The sequence below is a fragment of the Hirundo rustica genome, chromosome 1 (assembly GCF_015227805.2).
Source record: "Hirundo rustica isolate bHirRus1 chromosome 1, bHirRus1.pri.v3, whole genome shotgun sequence".
Taxonomy (NCBI): Eukaryota; Metazoa; Chordata; class Aves; order Passeriformes; family Hirundinidae; genus Hirundo; species Hirundo rustica.
Genome location: NC_053450.1, coordinates 93,275,255 through 93,292,759, shown reverse-complemented (window position 1 = coordinate 93,292,759; position 17,505 = coordinate 93,275,255). Strand labels below are relative to the sequence as shown.

Genomic DNA, 17,505 nt, shown 5'->3' with positions numbered 1-17,505 from the left:
TGTTAAAAAAAAGATTTTTTTTTTTTAATTGATGGATTGCTAAGAAGTATATTTCACTTTATCAAACACAGTGTTGGGACTATAGGAAAGGCAGAGAGCGGTGGACTTTTCACAGCAAGGTATCAGTACAGGTTCATAGCCCATAGGCATCACTATGGAATCCAAATATTTACTGGAATCCTGCGGCAGACTTAAATATCACTCAAAGGCTAAGCTGATGAGGTTTTTATTTGAAAATTTAGCAAATTTTTTTAGATTTGAAAAACTGAGTCACAATTGCATGGTATATTTCAGTCTAGTCTGGACCTTCTTGAATAGGTATGAAAGATTTCAGCCCTTACTTGAGTTGAGAACATTTCATTTAAGAAAAACAAAGATAGCCTCTCAGACACCCGCATGTATGAACCCACAAAGGTACATTTCATTTGAAAAACTCTTTATATCCATCTAAGTTTGTGCAAAAGTAGTGCTAGTGCAAGTTATATTCTTCCCTTTGCTATCTGAGAGGATGGCTTTGAAGGGGACCAAAAATTTTCACTACTGTGAACTTCCCATCAGTGAGATACATATCATGACACCAAGAGCAGCATCGGACAAGTCTTCTCCTCTGCCTCTCAAAAACTTGTCCTCATTGGAAGCACAACCACTACATTTATTTAACATTAACTAGCACATGTGCTGCCTAAATAAAAGTATGGTGGAGCAAAAGTATTGCTAGACCATGCCTGAAAATCAACTAAATGTTGCTTTCAGCTCAAAGGAAAGCTGTGTACATCTTGAATAATGAAAACAGTGAATAAAACCGCTAAGCTTTGCAACACACAGACAAACTGCAATGAAAACCACCACCAATATGAATTCTGTTCCTAGACAGAAACACAATATACTATCTTTGGAAACAATTCTATACCCTTCCCTGCCACTCAGGTTACTGAAATTAAATCTGGGGGATACTTGTTATCCTAACAATAGAAAGCACATTACCTGGAAGACACAGGAAAAAGAAGTTTCATGTCTAATCAAGTCTAGACAAATAACTGTTTCTGAAGAATGTTGTTTATTCAGTTAGGTAGAGTAATTCAGAGTACATAATTTGCTTATTTTTTGAGATTCACCCCACAGGGCTGGATAATGTCTTGCTCCTCAGTGAACCAAGACAAAACAATACACTCTGCTGTAGAGTTATAGACAGGTATTTCTGGATTGTGGATTTGTCTTATGCACTTTACTTAGGGTCTGTGACCAAAAACAGGTTCTAAATAAATTAATCTATATGGATTTATTTATGGATAGCTAACAAACATCTTTCTGTTGGGACTCTGCTTGCAAACCTCAAACATATTAAAAGGCAAGTTAAAGCACATGGAACTCATACAAGCCCATGGTGTATCAGCACATGCAGAGCACTCAAACCACTCTTCTCCACATTTTGTGTGAAGGGGCATAAAATTCACTGGCAACAGGGCAAAACTGAACTGCATCCTTCTAACCAACAAAGGCACCACACTCCAAGCAGACCACTGCTGGCAGCTTCTAATGGCATGAAACACCTCTGCTCCCTTCAGCTCTGTAAATCCAAGGACACAGATTTCTGAAAGGTCAAGTGTTAACAAAAGCATCCAGCTAATATGTTTAGCCAACGTAATTGGATTAAATTAAGATTACAGCCATTCCACAGGGAGAAATACATTTCACACTTTTTTATGTAAGTGTTTTTCCACCCTGAGAACACTAAGAGCAAAGGAAGGAGGGGTGAAAAGGGAACAATTCAGGGCGTGGGAAGAGTAGGTCAAAGGGATACAATTAAAGATAAAAGAGAATCTCAAAACCAGGTGTGAGAAGGAGAAGCAATGCTTAGTACGTAAAATCCAGAGATTTGCAGCTCTCCCCATCCGAAGAGAAACTTAGGTTTGGATTATGCATCAAAACTTTTTGTCTCAACTTGTTTGCAAGACACAAACAACAGTATTTTGCCTCTGCTTTTGTGGTTAATGACTTATATAAGTTGTTCCCGTGAACTTCAAATAATCAGAGAACACAGACAGCATCCTTTGGCTGCACAGAGCAGCAAAAGCCTGCCTGCATGCACTGGGGCTGGTACAAACAACCCACTCTTGTCAGGCTCACCAGCACAGCGCACCGACAGACAGTGTAGGGCAACTGAAAAAAATACCACATGACAGAGGGAGCTCTACAGGTCGGCTGGTTTTTAGGGTACAAAGCATACAGGAAACCTGAGAGATATATAGAGCAAAATATTTTAGTGGAGTTTAAAAGATCCTGATTACTGACAGGCATTTTTAGGAAACCCTAAGGAATGTTTAATTTCAGGCCAGATGTTACACGTCACTCAGCAAGTGCTTGCTTCCCCTTCCTGTTTTACAAATTTCATAACTGATAAGATGTAGGACTCAAGTGGTATTCTCTCAATTTCTTCTTTCATTAATTACAGACTAAAGATTTTCTAGTGCTGTTTTGTTAGCACTAGAGATCCTTGGTGACTCACAGTTTCTCTCCCATCTCCAAAATTATTCATAGCGCCTTCCGATATCTGGCTTCTTATCAGAAATCTCAAGATCTGTGATCAGCAGAATCAGTGAGCCTTTTTTAAAAAATCTTGATCTGTGTCACTTATTTTTGCTGCAGCGCTATATTCATTATTTGCACTATTTATACAAATCAGCATTATCTGTCCTTATCGCACTGCTTGATCAATGATAGCATGCACAACCATCTGACTTGGTATAGGGACCCCCTAAGAAGTAACAAGCCAAAGGACACCAGCACAGAGCATCCCAAATGACAGGGCCAGATAGGAAGCAAAGGGATAAAAAATTTCTCAGTGACATGAAATCTGAGTGCAAGAAATGAGAAGCCAGATTCTTTAGGGGGACAGTGAAAGGAGCACAAAATACATGGAACTATGAGACAGGTAAGACACAAACTCATAAATTCCAGCAAGAGACATAAAAGTAACAGGAAAGCATGCCATTAAGCTCAGCCAGATACCTACCTAACCCCTTGGTCCAGATGTAAAAATTGTGGCATCAACTGTTTTAACTCAAGTTTCTCTTCCAATACTTTAAGCAATCCCTGATATAGATACAACTATAGACCACTGTTCAGTGCAGACCACTAAAGCCTGGTGCCATCTTGAGTCCTATGTAGGTTTGCCCTTTTAACTTCAATCCTTTTTTTTTTTTTTTTTTTTTTTTTTGCGGTTGGGGGGTGGGGAGTGAAAAAAAAAGAAACCCAGATCTAGCTACCACAGTCAACATCAGAGGCAAACCCACAAGGATCTTTCATAAGAACACTTGTCTCTAGAGGAAAATAGCTTAAAAACACATAGGATAAGCTAAGTATTTTCAAGTACACAGGACCTCATGCAATTCACTTCACAATACTCAGTCTCATGGATTAAATTTTCAAGATGAGGTTGAAGGCAGTTTATGCTTAAAGAAGAGAAGAAAAGGAGCAAGTGTAGTATTAATTAATTGAAAAATGGGGTGGAAAAGGTGCAAATAGGAAATTATAGCCCATTCCCTTTAACGGGCTGGTTTGATTTCATGGCTACCTGGGTCTATCAGGTTGCTGACACCACGTCTTCTGCAATCCTCCTCCCATCCCTGCTCTCCTGGTGCAGGCAGCACCTGATGGGTATGTCCTCAGCCCTCACAAAAAGCTGATTCAAGAGGTCCCCACCAGCAGTAACTTAGTCCTAACTCCAAAACAGAAATGATTTTTCTGCCAGGTTATCCCTTGTGGGTGATGAGCCTGCACTGAGAGCTGCTGAGAAGTGGTGTGGCACCCACTCCACACACGCCCCTTGGAGCATCAGATTGATCTTTGAGCAGCTTCACTGTCACACAGCAATCAATTGCAGTTCTTGGGGGAAAGAAACTGGCAACAATCAGAAATAAAGAAAAAATTTCAGAGTGTTACCTTGTAACAGACAAGTAAGTGGTAAGCATTGGGTAAGAGCCAGCACAGAGTTTTGTCAAGACAGCAGAACACAGTGCCCAGGTAGGGCAGACATCAGTTTTTGATGACTGCATCATATCCAACCAAAGTCTTAGTTTCTCTGAGAATTATCTTTTTAAGTTTGAGGGAAGAAGCAGTAAAACACTCTAATTCTTTCTAGTGATAAAATCATGGAGAATAACTTTGCCAAATTATGCACACTAAAATTTGTCCTGCTAGATGTGTCTCTCAGCTTTATTACTTGGACGCAAGTTAGTTGTGCTGTTTGCAAGAGACAGACCTAAGAAAAATTACATTATCTGTGCTACCTTCTCAAAATTTTATGTCTGAAATATTGCTGCACCCGTTAGGCTTCAGCAAGCATATAAAACTTGCCAGAAGAATTATCTGAGTTGGGCGTATTCTACTATCCCAAAACCTTAAATTTAAAGTCATTTGGAAAAGTGAAGGAAGCGCACTTTCATTGGAAGTGTGAAGCACCAAATTCCACTTCAAACTCCTGTCACAGCTCTTGGACCTCCCAGGCTCTTCACCTCACATCTCCTGGGAGGTCTTGAGACCTACCAACATCCCTTGCTCCCCTAGCAAGCATTGGAGGTGTATTTCAGGAGCAGCAGTCTAATTTAAATACAAAAGGACAAAAGTTGACCTCAGAATGAGAATAAAAGTAATCTGGGACAAAGCCTGCTGAGATGGGGATAGAAGATAAAAACTTATTCCAAAAAACAATGGGATGAGGAGGTAAAAAGAAACTCCGCTTTATGGTCGACTGGGCTGGAAAAACAAGAAGACTGGAAACAACCAAGCATGGTAAGGAATAAATTGTATTAAGTGATAACTGACAGTGAATTAAGCAGCCAGTCAGAGATGTGTCTGAGAGCTCAGCTGTGGGTGTCTCAGAGCTAGGAGTAAGATGGGCAAGTTCAGCAAGGGATGATGACTAAGCCTGGTGTAGTCTCTAGAAGATATTACAATTGCTAGGGACAGATAAAATGGCAGCTTTTCTGTAATGTCACCACAGTGCTGATATTACCGGGGAGGGGATGCAAGCCTTTCCAACAAGCACAGATAAATTTTGACTGCAGCAAAGAAGCCATAGCATAAGTTCTTTACCAATCCCCACACACTTTGCACAGGCTTTCTTCTACATTTTCTAAATTATGCAGCCACTTAAAAATACAGTTTCAAAGCTGAGGCTCTGGAGGCATGAACTCGAGAAAGCTGTTCAAGAGGTCAGGAGCTATAGAGAAGAAAGCAAATACATTACATGAAAGGGTAAATTAAACTGGAGCTTGATGAGGAAGGAATAGACGAGAGGAAGCAAAGGAAAAAAAGACACCTTGGGGTGAATGCAGGGAAATATTCACACACGTAAGAAAAGTCTCCATTGAATGAAGGGATACAGGCTGAGCATTTAGAACACACTCAAATGAACAAACCCTGGTATGAGGAGAGCCATGAGTGTCTGCCAGAGGGCTGCACCCAGCTGAGGGCACAGCAAACATTCAGGAAGATCAGAAAACAGGGAGAGGTGGAGAGAGGAAAGCAGAGGAGCTCTCAAGTAAGGAAGGGGCTCAGCTCTGCTGGTCAGCTCACAAGCAAACAAACACCCAAGGTCAGCAAAAAGATGCAAGAGGAGTTCCAGAGCTCTTGCCTTCAAACTCCTACTGACAACACATTTCATACCCACTGCCTCATTTCTCAACAGAAATAAAATTTGCAGTTCCAACTCATGATAGGGAGACGGATTTCCACCTTCCATGAAGAAATATTTAGCTCAGTGGTCTACACACAGACATCAGCAATTTGTACCATACTACCCTTAGTTTCAGTAAGTCAACTCTGACAGTGTAAAACATTTAAGAGAAGGTTTAAGGGAAGAATAAGAAAATAAAGAAATAGCTGGGAAGGAAACTATTTGTACATAAAAGACAACAAAGCACATCCTTAAAAGGAAAGTTCTGTAAGTTCTCTCAAGTCTTCCCAAAGTATTACTTCCCTGTGAAAAGCGGGCACTCCCATACAGAGGAACAAGACCAGGAATGGCACTTTTAATGAAAACATGACCTCAAAATTCAGTTTTACTCATAGATGTTCGTAAGACTGAGGTAAAAGATATATAAAGATAAAAACATATATAAAAAATAGTTCCTTTAAAACTGAACACATTGTAAAATCAACATAAGGCAGAAAAGGAGTATGAAATAATAGCTACTTATTCATCAGGGTTATTAGTTGAGTGACAAGCAGCTTGTATTACAAGTAAAATTTAAAGAGTCTTTTTAAAGCAAATGAAAACAGTTTACAGAAATCATCCTGATCATTCTAATCCAACACAAAAGCCCCAAACTGTCTTCTCATAAAACAGCAACTGTTTAAAGGACTGAAAAGTTCTATTATAGCAATTTCTGTTTCCTAAGTTATCACCTTATTTTTCAGCTTATTACAGTTTTGACTGAGTTTTTTAATTATAGTTCTTATATTGAAATTGTTAATTCAATACAGTCAAATTTTTTGTTTTTGATGTAGATGAATATTGAAAGAAAAACCCTTTTATATGTCTTAATTTGGTTTATAATTCAATAAGAGGCAAGTCACAATTACCAAATTAAATGACATTCTGATCATATGCAGCCCCTCCCCATTAGGTATTTGACACTGGGGGCTGAAGGCTGATATGCTACTCTGGTGAAGTTTCTTTCAAGGCCTAATTAAATCATCCTATTTCTATCGATTTTCCATTTTCATGATTCCCTTGGAAGCATCTAAGGGTCAAGGAAGCCATGAACGGTAAACACTTAAAGATGAAACCACACAACTTTCATTTAGCTCCAAAAAGTTAAAATGTGGGTGGCCAACTTTCAGCAGCACATTCTTGTTTGAAAGTGGGACCCAAGAGAGAGGAACTGAGCGGCAGCTTTCCCTTCTCAAGGTGAATGTGCAGGAAGAAGCAGTGCAAGTGCCACGAGTGCCTCCCAGACATTGCTGCAGAACATCCCACAAAGCCATTTCTAGCACCCACAGAAAGGAATACATCAGCTTGCAGGCATGCCCAGCAATTTGAGCAGGGGTAGCTCGCTCTGTGTTAGTGGCGCTGCGCATCGATGCCACCCCAATGAGGCACTTCACGCTCTCATCTCCAGCCTGGCTGAACAGAAGAACACTTTAAACTGCTTTTAAAGGAAACACAATGGCGTGAACCAAATCAAGAAAGGACTGAAATGTAGCAATGAAAAATGGTGGTTTCTCCCTACATCTGCACAGCAGCTCATTTTTACTGAAGCAGGATTATAATCTTAATGTACTAATTACCTTTGATTTTTCTCCTGATATCTCATGTGACCTGGCCTGCCCTCTGGTCAGATTTTCTCACAGTCACCAACGCTAAGAAAATTCTGACACCAAGGTAAGTGGACAACCCTGTTTGTCATTTAGGCTCTACCTAACGCTCTTAGATCTACTGGAACCCATGGGATCAGCCCCACACCCTGCCAGAATTGCACTCAGTATAGTAGCCAGTGGCAAAACGTGCAGCTTATCTTGTTTTCCTCCTCTGCTGCAGTATTTTCTTTGCACTAAAAGAGGAAGGACATTACAACGGTTGTACAAGACTTAAGCTAAAGCATAAGCCTCAAACCAAGAGAATTACACCTATGCTGCGTCGGAAATGAATCATCTGAGATCTTTCTCATTGCAATTTTTCCACCAAATACGAAACAATTACTTCTTACTGGAAGCAATGGCTTCGCACTGTACTAAGGCTGAAAGCTCCAGTTACCACTTCATGTTGAAATATGAAAAGTTGTTTTCAGGAAACTGCACCCTGTTTTCGTCTCAACTGCTACACTGCCCAAGGTGAGGAGTGTGCGGCTCTCTGGGCAGTCCCGAAACATCTCCATTCAACCCCTCATCCCACCAGCTGCCAGGGGCTGAGCTGCACCTGCTTGGTTGAGGTGGGAGCTGCGGAGACAAAACTTCCATAAAACGTAATGACAAACGGCTAACACATGCACGCAAAAGAGCGGCCAGACTAACACCAGCATCTGGGGTGTGGAATCCTGACCACAGATTTTTGGAGGTGTGTCTGGATGCAGCAGGATCGTTTCCCTCCCGTTCCCTGGGAGGCATGGCCTGGGCCATGGCGGTAAGGCCGGACCTGTCACTAGCAGGCTCTAACGCTAGCCTCGTCCTACAAACTGGTGTCAAAGCTACCAGCCCATTTGCCCACCCCCATTCCCAAAGACACCACCTCAGCAAGGCGCTGCCTCCAGAGCAGAGCTTGGGGATTTTCAGTTGTGGTTCGCATCAGTGATTTCTCACCGCGCACATCCTTTGAAGAAAACAAGATTGTCGCAGAACAGGCCTGATGCTGAACTTGCAAACTCATGGCAAGCAGCTCGGTGGGGGTGGGGAACATGAGGGGACACAAACAGAGAGGGGACAGGGTGTGACAGCAGACCAGCCACATAAGAGACTTCTTGGTGCCATTTCTTTGTATTGCATTTTTACGTAACAGTTCCACCAACGCGGGTCTAATTTTTATGTTACCCATTGAGATCAAAGTAAACCAAATAAGGAAGTGATAGTTCAATTCACATGGTGCATGATAGTGCGACATCTCCATGTAGTTTCAGAGCTGCTTGCAGTGTTTCAGCCCTTCAGGAGACTTTCAGCCTCCTGACTAGCAAGGCTAAAGTTGAATTGGACCAAGAGAAAGAAATTTTTCCTATCATTTTACGGTCAATCCCCCGAAAAAAATCATTGCAAAGCAAATCAGTCTCAAAATACATCCTAGAGATATTTTTGTCTTTTGTATTTAAGGATTTTTTTTTTAATTTTAAAAGTCATTAACTTCAAAATAAGATTGCACTCAGCCATTCACTGAGTGGCTTCCCCTCTATGTGTAGAAATTAGCGCAGCTACTTAAAAAAGAAACTTTCAAACACTGTCACTTGTCTGCCAAATTGTCTGTTAAACAAACAAGCCCTGAGATTGGGGGAGGAAGGACACTGAGAGCTCGAGAATATAATAGTATGAACTTCCGCATAGGAAGTTCCAGTAAATGCCACAGAGCATTAGATAAACAGGTTAAAAGTTAGCAGCAGCATTCCAAGTACATATATTGACATAGGAATGAGGAAAAGTGTTATTCCTCACTTAAAAAATGCACAGAATACAGCAATAAACCTCTCTAGGAATATGTAATTAAAAAGACTGGATACACACAAAGTGAAAAGTGAAGAGAAAGAGGAGCACCTCCAAAGGTACACGAGTGCCATCTCAGTGTAGGCGCTCTGTAATGGTGCAAGATTGGGCTTGCTTCACAAAGTTCGCTCACTAAACTGCCTGCCTAAGCCACAGCATCTTGAGCTTTGTTTTCCTTGAATACAGGATACATACAAGAAAGGATGACGTCTGTGGAATTTCACAAATGAAGTTTCTGGAGCGCAAGCTTCTCATGTCTATTCGTGTCTGCGGTTCGCCATGTCCCACACTGTCACCCCAAACCTTCCCGTACTCCATACAAAATACCCATATCAAGTTATACCAGAGCAGTGCCAAGGGACTGCATCACTTCACTCACTGATAGGTGATTCACAGGGAACCAACAAACTTGTACATTCTAACAAAAATTAATGACAAAAAGAATATGTATGTAAACAGTTCAGAAACTACAGCAGAGAGCTACAAACTAGGAGGTAGAAAGTTTTAAATACTCAGGTGCTCATGAGCATTAGAGTTGGGTACTCATATCCCCAAAGGAGGTGAATCCTTCCTTAAGAAAGGTTAACACCAATCTTGACTCCATATTTTTAATTCACTGCCTGAGGTATGATGGGTCTTACATCTATCTACTTTTTCAATTCATGTGATTAGTAATGAGAATTCAGATCTGAAGCAGCAAAACCTTTTATTTTTAAGTACTTTCTTAACCCAGTTCCCCCGGGTATAAAAGCATATAGCAGGATTCCCCAAAAGTAATAAAAGGACTTTGAATCCATTTAGGGTGATAAAAATATTATCTGGTTTTCAAAGGTCATTGTGAAAGTTGACAAAAAACATTCAGAAGACCCAGGCAAGATGCAATGATTTCTATTTACAAAATCAGCGAGAAATAACATGGGGTCCTAAGCATTTACTGTAATACAGGATAGTTCTGTACATTATATAAACCGTGAGAGTACTAGTTCACTTTAGGGAAGTCTCAACATTGTTCAAACAGATTAACCCTGATAAGTTATTTCTGCACCTACAAGTAACTATAATGCTGACTTTGCATAAGAGATCAATTTATCATTCACAAGTTAATTAAGTATAGTTTCAAAAATTGAATTACCAGCATTGCATAAAAAAAAAATCCTTACATAACCTTGATGAAGTTAATACAATAACCTCTTCCACATACCAGACTTCAGAGCAACAAAAATAAGTAACTGCCCAAGAAACAGGAAAACACAGTTTACATATCCAAAAGCAGCTATTCCTAGAAGCAGTCGGAAAGGAGGCTCCAGATTAGCAGAAAGTCACAGAAATAGATAAAAGATTACAAGAAGAGAGCAAGGGAGAGAATCACAGATAGCAGGGACCTAAAGACCCCAGTTATGGCTGACAGCCTCCACCCTAGATCTGGAGCTGGTACGGCCATCAGAAGATTTCTCTTCACAGCACATTCCTTTGACTACAAGCTGGACGTGGATTCTACCTAACCTGGGTTGCTAAACCAGAGAAACTGATGACTTCCTGCCTCCCCACATCAAGGTAGACAGCTGCTGCATTTACTTTTATTGCGCAGGTCAGTTTGGCGACAGCTTACATGGCTGACATGGCACAGAGACAGCCAAGTTCGTGATGTTTTAAATGCTGTGTAATGTCACAAAGAACAACTAATCCACTGAGCTTTCACTGTGATGCACATTCTACCTTGGCAGTATTTTATCAATCCATCAGCCAAACCATGGAGCAGAACAACCTGAGAGTGCTGGTAAAATGACAACAAACTGATTTCAAATAGGAAGTTTTACTTATTCTCATTGACAGAGAGGGAATTAAAAAAAAAAAAAAAAAAAAAAAAAAAAAAAAAAAAAAAAAAGACAAGATGGCAACAGGACTTAAGTGAAGTGAATGAGTGTTGGTAGACTAAATAATTTTCTTTTTCACATTTAGAAAAATTCTGTCATGCACAGGACAATCTAAAACAACTGATGTGACAGCCTAATTTACAAGACAACAACCAAAACAGATGGCTTTCCAGGAAATCACAGGTAATGAATTTCTAGGGAGAAAGAAGTTAAAGTTGCTGCTCTTTCAGATTATATAGGATATTTTCAAAAAGTTATCCCTTCCAGCTTCAGTGAAGCAGAAATTTTCAATCATAAAGTCAAACAAGGACTTGAACCTATGTGAAAACTGACCCACGCCAGACACAATCTGTCCCTTCTACTTTGTCTTCTTTGCAATGTATTTCCTAAACTAAATACCTTGAGATGACTTCTCCAGAAAAATTAGTAGCACACTGAAGACTCAAATTTTAAAATGAAGTGAATTTGTATTTTTCTCTCTAATCTACACTTTGAAGAAAGAAAAGAATCTGACTTTGTAATATGACCTCCTACATATCACAGACCCTAGCTGCTGTGCTATTGTAGCCAAGGATAAGAATGCAATTTTATAATCTTTGTTATGAAAATGAGATGAACAAGCACCTCTCAGGAAGTACCATAAACACAGTTACTCCCACCAAAAAGCAAGTAGAAGGATTTGCTAACCTCAGAGTCGTTCAGAGTTGAAATTACAGAGCATAATTCTAAAGAGAAATTACAGCAAAACAGTCATTGTGTCAAAACTTGAAGGCATAAACTCATTATTTTCCCCTCCCTTAACAAAATCTAATTTCCACTTTGAGTTCGCATTGTTTAAGCTTTCAATATTAAATTTTCCACGTGCTCAAGTTCAACAACTTAAAGAGTCCTTCAACACCAGAACCATCTCAGGGAGTGGCTGAGGTGGGAAAGCACCTCTGGCGGTCATCTAGTCCACCTGCCACTGCTAAAAGAGAAGGCAACTACAACAGGATGCTCAGGGCTGGATTGAGTTGGGTTCTTAATATGGCCAGCGAATGCAACTCCACAACCTAAGGGACCTGTTCCAGCACACCTTTGCTGTATAATCTTCTGTTTAAAGGGTTTTTCTTCATTTCTACTGCCTTTTATCCTGTCACTGGCCACCACTGAGAATAGCCTGGCTCCATTTTCTTCCTCCCATCATGTGTTTAAACACCTCCAGGCTCAACAGTCCCAGCTCTCTCAGCCTCTTCTTCTATATGAGACGCTCTGAGGCTTTAACCACCTTCATAGCCCCTCACTGGACCTGCTCCAGCATGTCCACATCCTCTCATAATGCGGACCCCAGAACTGGACCCAGCATGTCAGCTGTGCCTCACCAGGGCTGAGGGGAGGGAAAGATCATCTCACTCTGCAGAGCTGCTTTACAGCAGGTTTGTCCCAGCCCGTTCTGATCCCTGGAATTATTCCTCTGCAGAGGCAGGACTTTGCACTTCCTTCTGCTGAACTTCATAAGGCTCCTGTCAGCCCCTTCCTCAATCCTGTCAAAGTCCCTCTGGATAGTAGTGTAACCATCAGCTGTATCAACTACCACCTTACAGAGCTACAATTCTGTATCTCCTATCAGTCAAGTCACTCCTCAATATTAATTTCATAAGCAAAATATTGCTTAAGTTGCACTGAAGGGCATTTTCTTCAGACCTCAAATAATTCATGCTGCCCTGTTTAACAGCATCTTCTAATTTCAAGATCTTTACCTTACAAACATTAGTATCAAATCACATGTTATTTTAGGTATCAGTCACACCGAAACTGCTGACTGAGACAAAAGTATCCCCACTCTTGTTCGATTTTTTTATACATGCCAGGATGCAAGCCTCAGTGCCATCGCCTCCCAGCGTTGTGCTGGAAGCTGGTGTGCAGTTGCTTGTTCACTACAGACTTCCCAGAAGTGCTTTCCAGGATACAGGTCCCCTTTCATAAGGCATGGCTTGCATTCCCTGTGCTCCGGCATACAACTTTGCCTTTTGCCATGTCAAAGACACAGTGTGCCTGAATGTGCCTACAGAGCAAGTTGTGAGAGCTCCATTATCATTTACTATTCTACTGGCAATTACGATCAGTAACAGGTTTTTTGTTTACTTCTGCAATAATGATGAAAGCACTCCATAGTACTGGGATTAGTGCAAATACTCATTGGAATCAATCAAAAGGACTCTTTCCCAACCACCTAGCCAATTTTTTAAACCAATTTCATATTGACAGTTATTTTTGTTAATCAAAATGCTTTACAAAATTAAACATATTTTCTATCAGCCTCATTCACACATCAGACAGCTGTATCTCTGTTAACTTCTAGCTTTCAGCAGACAGGTGAAGGTAGGAAAAGCTGGCTGTGGGAAACTGCTGGAAAATACTTTTGGAAGCACCACAAGCACTCTTTGCAGTGCTGTATACAGAAGAACTCCATCCTCATAACTGCACACTACAAAAACCCTTACAGAAAGGTTTATTTCAAGACTATTGGCCATCCCAAGTATTCTAGAAGTTTTTGGACGTTGGCACAAGGCTGGAAGAGAAGAACATCAGCAGAGGGGTAGAAGAGACAACACCTGGATTGAAAGCAGAAATTTGTGCTTCTATTCATGAGCTTTAATTTTTACTCATTGTAGCCTAAAATTCAGAGAAAGTCCAGTTGGCATTTTGTACTGCGGCTTTCCCCTTCATTCCCTTTCTGCTACCTGTCCTGCTGCATAACCATGCAGCTATTAGAACTATCCGTAGGCAATCCTGGGGAAGTCTTCCAGTGGAATCTAGCACTAAAATATCACCTATTAAAGGCTGCACTAAAAATTCCTTTCTTTAAATAACTTTGAAGAGAGAAAAAAATCTATGTACTCAATTCAGGCCCATGGATTCTGCCCCAAACGTACCTTAATCTGTTCGGACGACAAATGACTATATGGTTTAATTGTGCCTTCTTCATAGAAGCCATAACTTTTTCTCTTATGATCAGTACACCTTGATCCTTTTAATTTTCAAATGCAATCCCACTTATGAGTCATCTTTCCCTCCTCTCACACACACACTTTTCAGTCTCTCCTCTTCATCCTTTTCCTCTTGTTTTAGTAAAAGCTGTAGGTAGGGCAAACTAAAATAGCAAGTTTCACAACTGGACATGAGACACCCTTAAATTTAGATCAAATAAGCCCTTCAAAAGTACACAAGAGATTTCCATTCAGACAGATTTATAAAAGCTACATATAATTATGGAAAGGAATAGGAATAAAAATAGCCTGTGGATGATGTCCTCTCTCAACAATATATGGATAGGAAGGAGGACTGCCTTGTTATCTTAGAAGCAGGAGAAAAAGTAAGGTAACTTGAGGTAGCTGTGGGAAGCTCCCGCCAGCCCACAGGCTTGCTAGATTGCTAAAAATCCTCAAGAGTGATAGATTCCCATAGAAACCCTCATTTTCTACACTAATTGTTTTCCCAGCCCTAATTCCAAACTACAATCAAACTGTGAAGTAAGAAAACTTGACTATATCTCACTATCTGAGACTGCAAGTTCTTATCCAAGCTAAAGCAAAGACAGTCTTGGATGAAACCTGCTTTGCCAGTCACCGGTTTGTCTTGGGAAGTCTAAAATTGAAGAAAACGCAAAAACCTGTTGTCTTGCCTTGACATCTATAACTCCTACCTTTTCAACAGGCGCCTACTGATGACAGCAGCAAGAGTTGTCTTACTCCTGAATTTCCTCTCACGCTTTGCAATGGCAAGGAGCCCTCATGCACTCTGTCCTGGCTTGGAAAGAGTTCTGCAGCCTAGTCCTATGCTTTCCACCGAAAACTGGAAATTTCGTGTCCACTTCAGGTAAATACATTTTATTGAATTAAATACAAGAAAGTAAATATGGCAGAGTTACAGTTCTCCTTGTGTAAAACATTGACTTCCAAGATAAACAGGAATGCTACACAGCTTTCGCATATTGCTATCCTGCAAGCATTTCAATGCACAATGGTGCTAAAGAAAGTGTTGGGAGAAAGATGGAAATTTTGTCAGCTGCTGAGGGGAAAACTGAGGCTACTGGCAGTGGGCAGCATGTGTAAGGATTGCGAGATAAACACATCAGATCTTTTTCACAAGTAATCAATAACAAAATAGTTATGTTTGAAATCAGACAACAGATTAAAGTGAAACTCTTATTTCACAGCCCTGTGAGTTATAGGCTGTCTCCAGAGTTAGTTCCGCACTAGTTGAGTTTGTAGTAGAGGTTTATTTACAGTAACAATGATACACCTTCTTTTAAGCCAAAGCTGAAATTCAGCAGTATATTCTGGTCACAAAGGCAGAATTCTGCTGTAGCAAGGAATAAGCAGGGCCCTGGGTGCTCTCGCTGCCAGGCAGGCTGCCTCCACCTCACCATTTGAGGGGCAGAAAGGAGACTTTGCTATGAGTGCAGTTATGAAACTCAACCTTCCTCAGCCAACTCTGCACGTGACTGGCATTCATTACCACCTATCTGAGCAGAAGCCCTGTGACCCTTCCCACCTTCACAAGCTACACAACATGACCCTCGGCGGCTGCTGCAGCTCTTAATTGTAAAAGCCATCCCAGTTGCCATCTCCAAGGACTCTGTGGTCTTTCATGCAAGACCACAACTCTGTTACTTTCACCTATTAATAATCAGTCACACTAAAGCCCTGTATAGAGCTGTACCTGTCAGACTGTACCTGCCAGAGCAGCACAGCCAGTCTTTCCTCTGGAGGTATACCCTGATAGCAGTGATTGCTGAGAACGCCTCCAGTATTGCAAGCTCACTACATACGTAACTTCTAGGCACAAATTACATTTACATCTTCACCTACTCCAGTAGGTGTAATTAAATTACACGTAGCCTGGGAGCCTCGGTCAGGGGCTAGAAGACAAGCACACGAGGCAAGGTGCAAACAGCTCTGAGCAGATTCCCAGTTAAAGTAAATATGGCATCCCTCCGTGGACTGCAGATGTTCTCAGCCATAGTTACTCCTCCACATGCTCACAAACCTGCTATACTGCCTCCAAGCCCTTCAAAACTGGAGTTGGGGAGAGCGTGCGGTTCCCCCCGGCTCTTGGGCACTGCTGGCCGGGCTGCGGCAGCTGCAAGCCCTCGGTAACCCAAGCAGTGAGTAGCAGCACAAAAGCTGCCTATTTCTTTGGGAGTTATCTGTTAGGGTTTAGTTCCACACAACTCCAGTGGCTTCTAGGAGGTGCTGAGGCCACACACACAGCAAGGCTCCTGGTCTGCTGCCACTCCAAGCAAGTGTCCTGTGTGTGGGGAGAGGGCATGGCCAGGGGCAGCCTCCTCTGCCACCTATCTCCACGCTAACCACGTGGACAGCTGGGCCAGGGAGCTCCTGTGCTGAAAACTAATCACTCGGCCTTTGTTAGCTTTCAGCTGGAGCAGTCCCTGGTCTGACAAGCACAGAGAGGTATGAGGGCAGCAGCTAAAGCAGGGAGAGAAGGAGGGCAGCATGACCCTATTTGTGGTGGCACCAACTTGGGTCGCTGCAAGTTGGCTGTGAAACCACATCCCCAAAGGGTCTCCCAGGATGGTTCCAGGAAATCTCCTCTGTCACAGGAAGCACTTCTAGTAGAACAGACCTGGTTCCCAAATCATCCTTTCCTTCCTATCCCATGAGGCAATTAAGGCTACTCTGCCTATGAGAGGATTACACTTCATTTCCAAGAACGTGCAGATAGGAAACAGCAGGATATTTTAGTGTCCAAGACGGACAGCCATTCTCGTGCTGCTGCACTGAATGAATACAGCATGTTGGCCTACAGCACTGACCAATGGGAAGACATCTATCCCTCAATAACCTCCTGCAGAAACCCATCATGACTGAATTGGTTTGCATTTCAATCCCTGCATGAAGCTAGTGACCACCTGAAGGACCTTGACATGGTATTTAATCCTCTTCTCCACATCATTTTCTTCAGAAATACCCAACAGTTTACCAAATGGCACAACTGCTTAACAGCATGTGACTATTGAACTGAAAATGCTGGAAGCAAGTCTTATCCTATCTACCCTAAAAGAGTATCCTCAAAGTATATCAAGGAAGAAACTGGAACCATCAGTTAATAATATTATCACTCTTTCCTTACAGCAGAAAACAAGAAGAAAAAAGCTAATCAAATACTACCACCTTTCTTCCCCTCTGCTACTGCTTCTCCTAACATTGACCACATTTGTGGTTAAATGCAGGGAGTCAAACTTCCTATAAGCAGTGTTGTTACGGTTCCAGATTTCCACTGTGGTTCAGCTGTATCACAGCTCTGGAAAGGCAAACTGGCACGTGCTCAAACCGCCACCTTCCCTTAGGGTGAAAAAATTCCATATTGTGACTCTAAAAGGTTCTTTACCTGAATCACCTCACTGGTCTGCTAAGATTAAAGATCTTAACAGTGAACTTAA

General features: G+C 41.5%; 1 protein-coding gene across 3 annotated transcripts in view; it reads right to left on the bottom strand.

The window, feature by feature from the left end:
- Positions 1-17,505, bottom strand: part of E2F3 (E2F transcription factor 3) — a 41,758-nt gene that overhangs the window by 11,443 nt on the left and 12,810 nt on the right. The window lies entirely within an intron of this gene.